Source organism: Dermacentor albipictus, chromosome 9, assembly GCF_038994185.2.
Source record: "Dermacentor albipictus isolate Rhodes 1998 colony chromosome 9, USDA_Dalb.pri_finalv2, whole genome shotgun sequence".
Lineage (NCBI taxonomy): Eukaryota > Metazoa > Arthropoda > Arachnida > Ixodida > Ixodidae > Dermacentor > Dermacentor albipictus.
This window is the reverse complement of record NC_091829.1, coordinates 8186547-8202500: the sequence shown is the minus strand read 5'-3', so window position 1 is coordinate 8202500 and position 15954 is coordinate 8186547. Positions and strand designations below refer to the sequence as shown.

The window sequence follows — 15954 nt, the reverse complement described above, 5'->3', positions numbered from 1 at the left end:
ACTTATTTGTCTCCATTTAGTGGGTTCCGATCCACAGGCATTTGATATACGAGTCATCGCTTCGTGCCATTGTCGCGCCATTATCGTCGTGCCGTTACCGCCTTTGTGTTTGCATCGGAATCGTCGCCGTCGTTGCTTTTGTTGTTGGGCCTTCTTCAGTGTTGTCGTCGCCGACGTCGTTATCGGTCACCTGCCGCTTTCTATAGTGGCACCGTACCGGTTTTGTGTGATCTTATAGAATGTAACGGAAGACGACGAAGTGTCTTTTGATACAGAGCTGTTCTTTCTAGCTCCGGTTTATTTCTGTGAAAACCTAAGTTCATCCGCTGGTCCTCGCTCCCTGCTCGGTCGTAATGGAAGTGGACGACCCCGTACGTCTGCCGGCGACGGCGGCGTCAGCGGCGGCCGCCTCCAGGAAGCGGATCGGTCAGCAGAGCGACAGCGACAGCGAGGACACCCATGTCTACTCTCTCAGCAGTGAGGACACTTCCGATGACGACTTCCAGCTTGTGCAGAGCCGCAGAGCGAAGAGAAGGAACACCAGGACGTCCTCATCGTCAAGCACGCAAACAGTGAGACAGACGCAGAGGCCGGACGCCAATACCATCATATTCGTGCCCCTGCTTCCCAACGTCAACATGAAGCTACTTAACAGGCAATCTGTGTCGATGTCACTGGAAGCCCTGGTGCCAAATGAAATATCGGACATTCGAGTGAACACCCGAAAAAATCTTCTGGCGGTTGATGTCCAGCATGCGGCTGCTTTGACCACTCTACGCAGCGTAACGGACCTCGATGGCATTCAGGTGCGCTCTTACATCCCTCTGGGATCTGACGTAGTCACTGGCGTTATCTACGACGTAGACGTCGCCATCCTTAACAACGACTTGCCAATTCTTATCAAGCCAGCCAATGATGAGGTCATCGTTGATGTTAAGCGGCTAGGCAGTTCACGCTGCGTGAAAATAGCATTCAAGGGCAAATATATACCCTCGCATGTTAAGGTGGGCCACTTCAGACATGCAGTGCGGCCTTTCATTGCGAAACCTCTTCAGTGCCGCAAATGCATGAAACTGGGACACGTGAGCAGCGTCTGCGAAAATCAGGCAGCATGCCCCCGCTGCGGTGAGCCCCACGCTGCAGATAAATGTGGCGCGACTGTAGTGAAGTGTGCAAACTGCGGAGGATCACATGAAGCTTCATCGAAGGCATGCCCACATATTAAGAAGGAAATGGCGATCTTGAAAGAGATGGCGAGAGATCATTCATCTCATCGCGAAGCCGCCGATAAAATCAGGAAGCGACGTTCACGTCGCCGGCGCTCCTCAAGGAAGGCTCCTCAAGGAAGGCGCATGCCACTTCCTACAACACCACCTCCTCTTCCACCACCTAGGCCAGACAATGTGGAAAGGACCGCGAAGAACCAGTCTACTGAGAAGACCACATCTGCCGAATCTTGGCCGGCTCTACCGAAACGACAACATTCACCTACAGAAACACAGCAAACTTTCGCTGGACAACTCCCGACGTCTACTGCCGGCGATTTGTGCGACCAAGACAGGCAAGTGGCTGATATGCTGCAATCGCTAATTAATACAATGCGCATTATACTGAACAAGCTGCAAACACCAGCAGCTCGAAGCGCTCTGCAAATACTGGATGCACTAAATCCAGTGCTTGTTGTGTGCCCATAACCAATGCATTTAAGCCTTTATATTTATCTTCGTGGTTATTTTAGAATTCATTCACTAGTATTTAAAGATATATCTTACGTGTAGGCCTCTATACAGCCTCCATTTTAAATCATTGTCCTAATCTCACAATTTTACTAAACCATAACACATGTCCTGGCGCTCTTTGGCCTTAGATGCCCTTGCGCCATTAAACATTAATCATCATCAAATCCAGTGCTTGCTAGCATCGTTTAAGCATCATGGCTCGACCAACAGTCCCCTTCCGCACTGAACTCAAAAGTGCGTCGATCTTTCAATGGAATGCCAGGGGTCTAAGGACCCGTATATCAGACTTTCGCCAATTCATTTTTACACATCGCTTCCCCATACTGGTTATTTGCGAACCAAATACGTCAACTCCACTCAGACTGTCCGGTTATGAATCTTTCGTCTCGTCCACATGCGGTGCGAGCACGAAGGTGATCATCTACATCCGCACGGACTTAACATACGTCGCTAACGCGATAGAGCCTCATGACGACAACCAATATGTCTGCCTAAATGTCCAAAAGAAGAATGTGTCATTTACACTAATTGGAGCCTACATATCCCCTGCGGGTCACTTTGACGGCGAACGACTAAAGAAAATATTACTGATGAACAATGGCCCCTGGATTATCACAGGTGACTTCAACGCGCATCACCAGCTATGGGGAAGCACTAAAATTGACTCCAAAGGCAGGCGCCTTGCCTCCTTTGCTGCTGACCATGATTTGTGCTGTGTGAATGACGGCAGCCCTACATTTCTGCGAGGCACGACCTACAGTAGCTGCCTGGACTTAACTTTGGTGTCACGGCGCTTTGCCTCAAGCGTCCAATGGTTTACGGACATAGAAACACATGGAAGCGACCATATTCCAACATACATAAAGATTAGAGGAGTTGAGCAACGCTCCTCTACCGTCTTGCGTACAGTTGATTGGTCAAAATTTAAAAAGGATATGGATGACACATGTCGGGAAGGCCTCTCACACACCATCGAAGAAGCAATCGCAGAGGCATTGAAAACATCCATCTGCTCGCTTACAAGGTCAACAAGGCGAACAGACTTGGACATGGAACTTGAGAGGCTGCGTGCGGCACGCCGACAGGCGGAGAGGAGGTATCGGCGCACGAAGTCCGTCTTGGATCTGAGGGCTTCACGACGCATACAAAAGAAAGTCCAGCGTCGCATGGATAAATTGGAAGATAAGCGATGGAAAACATTCTGTCATTCACTTGATCCCAGAAAATCGCTCTCACACATATGGAGAACGGTTAGGGGTCTTCGCTCATCTCCGCATCAAAGGAAGCCCTTCGCTGCTCTGGCCCTCTACCAACTCCGCTCGGAACTTCAAGTGGCTGAAGAGTTCTGTGCACGGGTTGCTGGGTCCGTGGCCATCATTACTGACGCAGCATTGAATGACATCCCTGAGGCACGTGTACCAGAAATAAACGTGCTATTTTCCCTCGAAGAGCTCGATGCTGCGTTGGCGACCTGCAGGCGTTCTTCGTCACCAGGACCTGATGGCATCACGTATGCTGCCCTATGCCACCTTGGACATGACGCACGTGATGAGCTGCTCAAATACTACAATGAGTCTTGGCAGAATGGCGCCGTTCCTAAAGAATGGAAATCGAGCCGCTTGATCCCCATTCTGAAACCTGGAAAGTCTCCGCTTGAGATCTCATCCTATCGTCCGATTGCGCTTTCGAGCTGCGTCGGCAAAGTGATGGAAAGAATGATTCTTGCTCGATTGGAATGGTACCTAGAACGATTCAACATCTATCCGGACGCCATGACAGGCTTTCGTCGAGGTCGCACGTCCATCGACAACGTCATTGACATCATAACATGGGTCCAAAATCAAAAAAGCCTCAAGCGCCTTTCTGCGGCACTTTTTCTGGATATAAAAGGAGCATACGACAACGTCGCCCATGAGGCCATACTAAACTCACTAGAGGCTGTTGGGGTTGGTGGCCGGATGTATCAATGGATTCGGGACTATTTGACTGAGCGGCGTTTTTTCTTACAGACCGAAGACGGCCCAACTTCAGACCATTACATCTGCCGTGGTGTGCCGCAGGGTGGAGTGTTGAGCCCTATTTTGTTCAACCTCGTCCTGGTAGGACTAGCGGATTACCTACCGCAGACAGTACATGTCTCAATATACGCCGACGACATTTGCATCTGGGCCTCTGCGGTGACTCGCCCTCAGCTAAGAGCCAGGCTTCAGCGGGCGGCAACCATGACGGCTTCTTACCTCCGAGAACAAGGCCTCAGTGTGTCTACGGAAAAGTGCGCATTACTTGGTTTTACGCGGAAACAAATGTCATCGTATCCTGTTACCATCGATGGTCAAGCTGTATCCTATGTTAAGACGCATCGCTTTCTGGGCGTCATCATTGACCGCAACCTCTCGTGGAGCCCTCACTGCGTCTATCTGAAGAAGAAGCTCGTCGCCATTGCTCAGGTCTTCAAATTTCTATGCGGGAAAAACTGGGGTACACCAGTCCATTCTATGTTGCAACTGTACAGGGTTTTGTTTCTCGGACTCCTACGTTACAGCCTACCAGTATTGTCAAGTGCATGCAAGACGAACTTTCGCGCCTTGGAGAGCATACAAGGTCAAGCCCTACGCACGTGTTTAGGGCTGCCTCGGTGCACTTCAACCGCAGCAACAATCGCCATCGCAGGAGACCATACAATCCAGACTCATGTAGCTGTCGACTCTCTCAGAGCGCACATTCGCCATCTGTCAAGGATCCCCGACCATCATTTGGCCTCCCTACCAGCAGATAGACCTCAAGCGACCTTTTCACGAGTGATTAGCGCTCATCAAGAGTACATACCGGTATCTTTTACACCGGCGGCGAAGCCTTCCTCTCCCCTGTGGTGCCTGCGACCACCTCAAGTGAATTTTGCTATTCCTGGCCTTACAAAAAAGTCCAATCATCCATCGCCGGCTCTGAAGCAACTTACGCTCCTATTATTGCACCAGACGTATGATGACCGCATACATATATATACTGATGGTTCGACCTCACCTACCAGCTCAACTGCCGCATTCGTCGTTCCAGCCAAGAACGTTACAGCTAAATTCAAATTGTCGCACACGACTACATCTACATCGGCAGAACTTGCAGCTCTCCATGCCGCTATGATGTACATCACCGAAGAGCCAACAGAGAAATGGGTCGTATTTTGTGACTCTAAGGCAGCCCTTCACAGCATCAAGTCCGCATTACGTCCCAGAACGTACGAGCAAATGACATCTGAAATCAGGGAACTGCACCATCATGCTCTGGAAAGAGGACACCACATTATATTTCAGTGGATCCCTGCTCACTGTGGCATCGTCGGCAACAACCTAGCTGACAAGGCTGCCCGGTGTGCCCACGAGGATACCAAGACGCGTCCAACACCTTTGGCGAGGTCGGACGCTGCCAGAGAACTTCGCCGACTTGCGCGCAAGAAGTCCCAAGATCTCTGGATTTCAAGTGGCTTCAATTGCAGATTACGTAAACTGGACCCCACGCTACGGCTACAACCGCCATCTAGCCTTTCCCGCGGCGAAGCAACCTTGTTGTGTCGCTTGTGGCTGGGAGTGGCGTTTACGAACGCATATTCCTACCGTATGGGAATGGCCGAGAGCCCGATGTGCGACTCCTGTGGGTGCGACGAGACCATCGAGCACCTATTGTGTACCTGCCCTCGCTACGATGTCCAACGCCTCTCTCTGCGGGCAACTTTACGCAGACTGGACTCGAGACCTTTCACCGAGTCAAAGATACTCGGACCGTGGCCACACCCGTCGCTGGCTCGAAAAGCGATTCGTGCACTAGTGCAGTACTTGAAGTGCACGGGCTTAACAGACCGTTTATAGTGTCCTTGTGTTTGGTGTCCCTCCCACACAAACTCAGTGTTTACTCTCTCCCTTTCTTCCGCTTTCTATTCCCCTTTCCCCTCCCCCAGTGTAGGGTAGCAAACCGGATGCTGTTCTGGTTGACCTCCCTGCCTTTCCTACCCTTGTTTTCTCTCTCTATAGAATGTAACTCCATACAAGGTCACTATCACTCCAGGAAAGATATACCGTGTGACACAGCCAACGTTAGCCAAGCTGCTCAACGAAAAAAAAAATCATTTAAAGAACACCGTGCAAGTAACAATTTTAAAAATCTGCGATGTTCGGTTGTCACAGGTCTGTAGATGTTATGATTGCATATTGCACCGTGTTTTTTTTTCGCATTTTCTTGGAACAGCTTGGTTAACGTCAGCTGGGGCGTTCTATATAAGCAGTATGTAAGCATACTATTTTACGAAGTTTGATCAACTGTCTGCGCATATTATCTTACATTGGGCGAAACGATGGGTATACAGGAAGGCTATACGGCTTGTGACGCGCTAACAAAATCGCTAGACTGCGTAAGTGCTTTCAGAAACACCGGAGCGACAAACAACGTGAGAGAGCGCGCCGAACGCGTGCGCTGTGCACGTGAACGCATGGCTCATTGTTGGCGTCGTCTTCGCAATAATAGTTCTCATCGCAATGAAACACTCTTTGCTCCGCATGTTTGTAAACACGACTTCGTGACCCTCGGGGTTCGCGACCTATCGAGGCCGACGCTGTTTATCGTGCGCGGTTATACAGCGGCACTGGCAACAGTCATCCCTTCCATCTTGACTCTTTTCCTCGCCGTATATGTCTCCGCTTCGCTGCGCACACTCATTTCCCAATGCATGCGTCACTGCCGTCACTGAATGCTTGTGTAGACGGTTCGCTCGGAATCGCTTGTCTAGTCCTAGAGGCGGTCGACCTCTCGCCCCCCCCCCCCCCCCCAATGCATCAACGGGACGAGTGGCCTGCCAAAGAGGGCCGCGACCAATGCGACGTTTCAAAGTCCCGGACCCGTCTGTGTACACAGCGGACGCTTGGCGATACAGCGTCGGCGCTGTTTGCGTAAACAAGCAGGGTCTTTCTGGTCATTCCTGCATCGTTTCGGACCGCTGAAATACGCGAGCAATCAGTCACATCTTATTTGCTTTGGCAACTGTAACCACGAATGAATAGTGTATGCGTGCCCAGTTCCTATACGAAAATGTCTCCCCCGCCCCCAAATGTAGTACGTGCCTAACAAAAACACCTCGGCGAGGAAAGGGAGAACGTGTAATCGTGTAACAATTTTCAGTGCCAGGAGCAGGCGTCTAACTCAATACTCTTCGTTAGCGAAAGTTGGTTAAAAGGCACGTGTGGACGAAGACATTGTTTATTACTGCATGGGTACTCCACGCTTGTCGTATTTACTGGGAAAACATTTTGGGGCAGCCCTCGACGCTTGCGTAATACAGATTGTTTTCCAAGATAGCTTGTTTGAAGCTAGACGGTGCATATGTGGATGTCAAACAAAAAATAGGCCACGCAAGACGATGAGGCCAGGGGAAGGCAGGTTAACGGGACGTCGCTGCCCTCTTGCGGTCCTCGTCGTTTTGCGCCGCTTCTTTTCGTTCCGCATGATCGACATACAAGCTCAAAACAAAATTCTTATAGTTTTGATACATAACATCTACGTTCGTGTCCTAACACCCATCTCGCGATGCAACGTTCCATAGATCGAGATATCATAAATCGCGCACAATCTTCATGAGCTTATATGCATACAGTGTCGTGGATGTATTGTGCGACTGTTCGTTTACGTGTCACTGAGCCTCTTCGATCTGTCGTCCTGGACTGTCGAGAGGACTATACCTGAGAGGTTGCACACGCGACACTCGCTTTGTCTGAAAGCACTGTCAGGTACTGTCAGGAAGAGATAATCGAATGGGCTGACTGTGTTGGTGTTCTCTGCTGTTTGAGTAATAACATATGTAGAGTATCGCACGTGGGACACGAACATTTCTGTGTACCAACGCTGACCACGTATGCATGTATACATAGTGCACAGTTTCGTGTATTGTATCATCCTGGTGGTACTGTGCAGCCGTCGTGCCTCGAAATATTCGTATTGTCATTTGTTGAAACAACTTTTTTTTTCCCCAAATGCGGGCTGTAGCTGGGGCATTCTTCGGAGGTTAAAAAATTTAAGAGGAAGAACTTCGCGACGCTCTAACGGTAGGAAAACATAGCACGAAAGGAGATCAAAAACAGTGGCGATTATATCCATGCCGTGTCGTGGAGCTCCCGCATTCCATGTTTAAATATCGTTGTTCCTTGTCTGATATAGCATTCGAAGGTATGCTGACTCATTTGATGTCGGAATGTCTTTTGTTGTGCTTTCAATCATATATTGTGCGTTGCTTTCCGTGTTTTCTTTTTTGTTTGTTAGTTTTTGTCATACGCAAATAGTTCAAAATTTTCTTTTCCTAAAGGATCAAGCCAGTTGCGTCGGCGCCGTATTTTCGTCCTTTCTTTTACATTGTGTAATTTTAAGCTTAATTGCTTCGGACCATCTGTCCCAGACTTCCATCTTGCATCCTGCGCAATAGAAGGATCTTATTCGTGTTTTGACCAGTTGCTTTGAAACAGGCGTTTGGCTGTGTACTTCTCATTCCATTATAGCGGTCTTGCCGACGTACCTTAATTCGCCGTCCTTTTGTGAGTGACCCACGGCACCCACGTAACACGTGGTAGTGGGCAGAGAGAGGCGGCCCGGTCAGGTGAGCAAGCATCTCCTCTGGCCGGGCCGTGGCTGCGCATGCGCGGTCCGCGCGTCCCGTAATCTCAAACACCGGAGACGCAACGATGCGAGAGGCAGCACGAGGCGCGCTCTCTCCTCTGCTGGTGTTGAAAGTCGCAAACGAGCAGCTAACATTGTTGCACCTGTGGTTGGGAGACCGACGACACAAGAGAAAGAGGGAGCCGGCGAACGGACGAGAGGCGCCCCACTGCAGCACGTGCCGGCCGGCGCATGTACCAACAACCTGATCCGTTCCACCGCCTTTTCGGCGAACCGCCCACTCAGTGCGAGACGCGGGCGCCCCCGACAAGGACGAAGGCCTCGGCGCGGCCAAAAGAGAACGTGGACTTTGCGTTTCTTCTCCCTTTCCCTTCTCCTTTCTTCAATATCTTTTGTAAATAAACCAGTCTCGAAACGGATCCCAACGAGTGAAGTTCCTTCCTTCGAGGCTCCTGCGTGCACGGCCGACGCCGTCCACCTTAGTTAACACGCAGCAAAAGTTAGCGGAGTCATCCAAGAGCGACAGCAATTAGAGTTAGCCCAAAGGCGCGAGCATTCATTTACAGCTGGCGCTCTTCACAAAGCCAGCGTCGTGACAACGAGCGTTCGCGGTCATCGGCTGAGACCGTTGACGTATGCCTGTGTGCGCGCGACACCACGCTTACTAATTCAATTAGTAAGCGAATATTTACTGCAATTAATACGGCCGGTTAAAACTACTAGTCTACTTCTTGTAGTTGTTTATTACTTTGCTGTCGCTGTCAATGCTACGGCCTTCGGGTGAAACTTATACTTTTTTCTGTTCTTTATTTATTTATAAACTCGTAAAACACTTTGGGACTGCTGCACGGGATGCAGGCGGTCATCGGGATGACAATCAAAATGAGTAGAGGAGTGAGCCCATAACAGCTGAGCCACCGTAAAACAGCAACGAGAAAATGACCGAAAATTCTCATGGGCTGCATCAATCTTGCCTAACTGTACATCTGTTGCTGGTCTACCTGCAGCACGCATACACATTGAGTTAAACTGGAAATTCTTAACCTCCCCCCTTCCACCACCATAACGAAAAAGAAAAAAAACAACCTGACATCACGATCGCGGTACTTATGACGGAGCCCTGAATGCACCCATTGAGCGACGTACATTTCCTTCGTTGCTGTTTAATGTGCATCCCTTGGCGAATATGAATGAACTCGGTGAAACCGCTTCGCCTGCATCGAATTACATGTTCCATTATTTATGCGCTTGCGAATCATTTCTCACGGTACTGGGACCACGCGTTCGTAACTTTTGCCAGTACGCAGAGAGTAGCAAAAGCAGAAAGAAAGAAAAACATGTTGCGCAAGGCTTTCTTTCTATATCGCGAACAGCGCTTCGCGAACAGCCCAGGCCGTTTCCGTTTTGTTGAATCTCTTCGACATGCCGGGATTGTCCGAGCGGCGGAGCGTGTGTACGTGTAGCCTCGGGAGCAAGGACGTAACATGCACCAGAGCGCTGCCGCAAACACGAGGTGCTGCCGATAAATCTTAACAGCGTCCGCGCTCTTCTGTTCATTTTTGCCGCGGCACTTGTTGACAAACAACTCGCGGTAGCGGCGGCCTTGTGTAGCGTGCACTTTGACTCATTAGTTCGGCGCAGTGTCATCACGAATTTCCAGCTCCGTTGCGACATTGTTACGCCGCCTCTGGATCAGGGTGACACTTGCGAAAGCTTACTCTTTCCGCGAGCAAACGACCCGCAGGGGTCCTGAAACGTCAAGTATATGTTTGTTTTTCCTTCAACCTTAGTCGAGTGCTCGTTTTGTTTTGACACCGCCTGACAAGTTTTCGTCGAACATTGGACTATATTTAGTGGGTGACACACCCATGTGCGACTCATACCTGACCGCAGAGACTGCTGAACACCCACGGTGCCTTTTCTCTCTCTGCGACGTCCAGCGCCGCCCCCTGAGGACAGCGTTAAACTGGCTGGCTGGAGTAAAATGACTGGGAGAGAGGATAACAGAGAGTAAAGAGTAGAAAAGAACTATTGGAACATTACTCATTTCGCATGGGAATGGCCGACAACGCTCTCTGCAATGCCTGTCTTTGCGAGGAGACGCTGGAACACATCCTGTGCGGCTGTCCTGAATATTGTGTTCAGCGAAAGCCCCTGGCATCCGTTCTAGCGCACCTTGACACTAGACCATTGTTCCTCGAAACAATTTTCCCATGCCGCCGACAGAAGACATCGCAGCTGAAGGCGACGAAGGGACTACTGCGGTTTTTGAAAGAGACGGGATTGGACAAGCGGCTGTGACAGTGATATCACGTACCACGCAAGAGTGATGGACTCTAACGGACGATGTGTGTGCTGTGCTATGTGCTCTCTCTGTTTTCCTTCCCCACCTTTCATCCCCCCCATCCCGCTCCCACGTGTAGGGTAGCAAATCGGCTAAGCAAAGCTGGTTAACCTCCCTGCCTTTCCTTTTCCACTTTTTCCTTCCTTGGAGCATTCAAAAATGCGAGAGAGGTTCATATGAAGAAGATAAATGCGTGTGAAACGACGATGGAAAAAAAAACGAATGCGATTACGACCGATGCGCAAAGGGAATCATATGATAATCGTGGTTATCGATGCCGAAATTGCATGTAGAACACGCATAAGCCTCAAACTGAGACTACTAGAAAGAGTTAAGGCTTGCGTTGGGACTAGTTCGAGTATCATTCTTATACTTATCAAGCAGCGCTGCAAAGATGAAACCTACGCAACGACGGAAACAGCACAGCATCCCTGCTGTTTTCGTCCTTTTGTATATCTTTCAACGTTACAGCGCTGCTTTATAAGTATGAAAACTAGAAAGAAGCCTGGCGCTCTTGATCGCTTAACGAACGTGAAAATCATTAAATACACGTAATTTTTAAATGAACTCGCACTTGTATGGCCCTTTCTACGATGGACTGAAATGTTGATGTCTTCAGCATGAACTGTTTACCGTTAGTCTCTTGATATCCTAGGTAAACGTGCTTCTGAGACTACCAGCGCAATGCCTTATTATCAACTGGAAGTAATAGCTTATTGCTTGCGACGGCCTTACAAGGGTCACTACTTCATGAACTGGTTTAACAGGGGGTCAAGCACGCCGCTAAGAAAAATTAAACTGTGTTTGCCAGCGATTCGAAGACGAGCTATACGCACGACTACAGAGCGTAGCACTTCGGTCTTTACGCAGTAGTCGTGTACTTGGCCGAGCCGACAGCAGCGCGACAGTGTGGTTAAGTTGCTGTCATGGCGCATAGTTGCCAAGTGTGACAGGTTATTTACTGAAAGGCCTTTCTACTGCTGCTTGACGGCGCCGGTTCCAACCGGTTTCAGCCGCTTACGCGTTTCACAAGCTCGGACCCTGGTTTCCGCGCCGAACCTTGCTCAGAGCCTCGCCTTGCCAAACACCCCTGAAGAAAAAGACAAGACCGTCGGCTTGGCGACGCGACCGCAACGTGACGGTTTCGAAACATTGAGCGACGTGCTGCTCAAGTTAAAAGCAGCGAACATTTGTCCTTATTGTCCGCATGATGCCAGGCTATTATACGTTAGCTTGGTCGGGCACAGGTCCAAAAGCATTCAGACTGGCTGGGCTGCCGACAGCGAGCTTCCTGTGACTAGGGTGCCTCGATGCGCTCCTCCTGGAGAGGGAACGCATCGGTGCACCCTAGCCTGGACGAGTTTGCCTACGCGACACGAAAATCTGTGGCATTCGTGTGAGTCCACACAGCGCGGAAATCATTGCACGTTCCATTGAACGAAGGCGTGGAATCGCGTTAATGCGTGGTAAACCTGCAAACGGGGCGTTTGAGTTCTTACCACTGAAAAACAAAATTGAGACTACCTTCAGCACAGGATAGCACATTCACTGAAAATACCATGTTGTAGCTTATAGCGTTCGTTGTCAATTTCGGCCCAATTGTGAGGCTGGAAATAGGTAAAGATTCGCTCATTGGCTCTTGTCTTTTCCTTACGGGGCCTGCTAGAGATCAGTAAAATAGTACTCCTCTCACACAAGTATTCGCAAACGTGTTTGAGCAAGTACACGCTACTTACACGTGATTTTCATCGCGCAGGCTTCATGCTTCACTTGCGCTTGAAAAGTTTCACGCACATCGACCTCAACAAAAGTCAAAGCGGACTATTGTACCAGGGGTATACGGCGCATTCGATTCACCAAACTGATTGTAGCAAATATCCTAAGTGAATATTTCTGGGATACAAATGAATAATCTTCAGATCTAGCAGGTGATTCGAGGCCTAATTGCAATATGGAGGTGTACGTACATCGCGTCGTATAATGATCGCCCACACCAGTCTGTACAACAACGTAAGGTTCGACCGTGCTGGGAGCATTTTGTGCGAAGTTCAAAACTCATATCAACGAGCATACGTTCGGACAGGGCCTCGCGTGCGGCCAGCCACGCAACACGGCAAGAAACGAGGCGTGAAGAAACCTTGTGCGTGGTTTATGTACACACAGAAAACCAGCGCCAATCTCAAGCTCGTACGGTTGAAGAAAAACCATGCTCTACAGTATTCAACAAAAACTTCACATTCCTGGCATTTAAAAAAAAAATGTGACGACACTAACCGTAACCAACTCTGTTTAATAATGTTTCGAAGCCGGCCTTGGTTTGTCGCGCACAGTCCAATAGCAGCGTCGTGTGAAAGGATCCGTCTGGGCCCTCGCGACGTCTGTGCTTCAAAATCTCTTGCGACCTAGAAATACTTGTCGTGCGCTCCACGAGGATGTGTCGGGTGACCTCACGTTAGCGTTCGTAACTTTTTTTGCACAGTCCGTCTGGCCAGCCTTGCTCGAACGAGAAATCTTTTCCGTCAACACCTGCCAACCAACATCCCGTCCACTCTTTTTGCCCACACCTCTTCAGCGCCTAACTCACTTCCCGCGGCGAAAACAGCTTGCAGTGTTTGCTTACGATGAAGCTCAGGTTCCACTGGGCGCGGACGAAGGATTTCTTTTGAAATGAAATCGTTTACTGTGACAAACTAAACTTCGAGTTCGCACGTGTAATGTGAAAGAGCAGTATTTAGATGGTCAGGTCGAGGTACTGCGCGAAGTATTATGTTTACTTTGCTCTAAAGACCAGTAGCTTTCTTTTTTTTTTCACACCCATGGTTTCCGGACGTGGGGTACTTACGTTTTGGGCAAACTAAAACCTCACGGATCGAGTTCATGTTGCCTTCTTATAACAATTTTTCTTTTTCTAATTTGGTGGGAATCGAGAATATATATAATGGCAACTGGCAAGCTCTGATTGGCTTTATTGCCGTTGCTTTCACAGCCAGTGCCATACTGGCCACCATGAGCTTGGAATAATCACGTCTTACAAACGTGTCCATTTCGGCGCTTTTTCGTAGCATTCTGTAAGCTTTCTATAGGTAACTAGCTAATATTATGAAAATGTTCGCTGTGTTGGTTATACAATAACGAAATTCTTTCTTCTTAGTTTCCTTCCTCCAAAGTGTCCCGTGGAGGGAGGACAGGCCGTTCTATTGCTCGTGTGAGGACGACCTGACATGATCTTTCGGGACTTCTGACATGCTCCACAGCGGTCGCGGCATTTCACGCCAATCCGCAAGTATAGCACGTGCTCTATCGAAGACCAGCGTGACGTCATGTAAACCGGAAGTGTCTCAAGTTTCTTCTAGTGATGGTAATGGGAAAAATGCAATGCATCACTTACGCGCACAGCGCTTCGAAGACGTGGCTGCTGTACGCGGCGTTGTTCCAGCCGTGTTTTCTCCATATCAAGGCTTGTCTTTACAACGCGCGCAGACAAAGTGCACGGCTGGTTTTTGCCGCGGTAGTCATTTTTAATGCGCAAGCATTTTAATGCGTGAGCATTTTAATGCGTGAGCATTTTTTGGCGAGCTCCCCAGCCCTGTCACGCGAAAAATATATTGCCTTGTATCTGCACAAAAACGTCTAATTTGCAAAGAGGTTTAATCGTTCTCATAGTGAATTGTAGATGATTGGTAGCTTTTAAGCGGTATGAAACAATTAAAGCAAAAAAAAAGATTAAAAAGTGGATACCCATAGAGAAGCATAGGGTCCCTATAATTGCATGGGGAAGTTTATAGTAGTGGTGGGCCAACTGGAATTAGGGTGTAGGTCGACTTGAACTTTGGAGGTGGGCCAAACGAAGTTTAGGTAGCAGCGAACATTGTTTAACTGCGCGAGCAAACGAACCACAAATACAGCGAGGGACAAGGACGGGGTTTAGGTATCGGCCAACTTGAAATTTGGGGGTGGGCCAACCAAAATTTTTGGGTCAGCCAACCTAATATTTGCAAGTGGGCCAACTCAAATAAGGGGGTGGGCCAACTTAATGTTTGGGAGTGGGCCATACGAAATTTAGACATTAGGGGGTGGGCCAAGCTAATGTTTGGGAGTGGGCCGACGGAAATTTGAGCGTGGGCCAACTTGAAATCTGGGGGCGGGCCAACTTAAATTTGGGGATGGACCAACTTAAATTTGGTGACGGGCCAAGTTGAAAGCTGAGGGTGGGCCAACTTAAATTTGGGGTGGGCCAATTTGAAGTTTGGATGTAGGTCAACTTGAGAGAGAGAAAAAAACTTTATTTTCGTGTTGGGTGGTGTGGGGAAAAGGCCCTCAGTCCAGAGCCTCGGTTGCGGCATTCTTCAATGCAGCACTGATAAACGCCTCAAGGTACCGTTGGTCGTCGGCGCTGGTTGCTTCTGTCAGTCACCTGGCATGGGGCTTAAGGGAAAGATTTTGGGTTGGCCCAATGTCGAACTGAACGCCGCTGAGTGTCCTTCGAGTTATGCACACCTCGCGGGCAAGCGAGCGCGTTGAGACGCTCGGCCCGTTTATATTGGGCCTTACCGACGCGCAGTCAGAACGCGGGCGAGAGCGCGCATAGCACAGGCTCGCGAGCGCGACATGGCATCGCGGCGGTGCCTCACGCAACGCCTCGCGCGCTACACTGCGGCAGCTGGCGTTCCCTCTGGACCGCTCTGCTCCGTCGAGGCGCACTCGTGCCCCGCGTTCCGGCTCAATTGGTGCGATCGCATCGAAGGGGCCAGATGCGGCGAGAAATATCTGACTAAACCCTAAGCATTCTTTGCCACCGGAAAGGCCGTGGTTAGATGTGCATAGGCTAGGAAAGCAAGAAAGCAAAACTAAGCAAAAACAAAGCCACAGCGGAACCAAACAATGCTTACGCATTAGTAGAGAATTCCCAGAATGTCTGTAGCTTTCCAGTCTGCTAGGCTTTTGGCGTATATACATCGTGGTTTTATACTGAAGCTTTTAGTTGTCGTAACCTTCTTTTTACTGCTAATGGGCATGCGGACCTTCGGCGCCATGCCCATTAGCGTATTGCTTGCTCTCTTGTTGGTTGAATCAACTTGACGTGCTCAGAAATGTTTAAACGCTGGTCTGCGGCCTTTCTACAACATCTTGCTCGTCATATTATTGTCCGCGAGGCTGACGAAGAATAGACAATTGGCAGACCGAACGCGTAGTCGTGGACACCATTCCGTCTACGCTTCTCGC

The 15954-nt window shown here is 49.4% G+C and overlaps 1 protein-coding gene across 7 annotated transcripts in view; it reads left to right on the top strand.

Moving 5' to 3' along the window:
- dnc (phosphodiesterase dunce) overlaps window positions 1-15954 on the top strand; it is a 696777-nt gene that overhangs the window by 559944 nt on the left and 120879 nt on the right. The gene's annotated exons all lie outside the window — the stretch shown is intronic.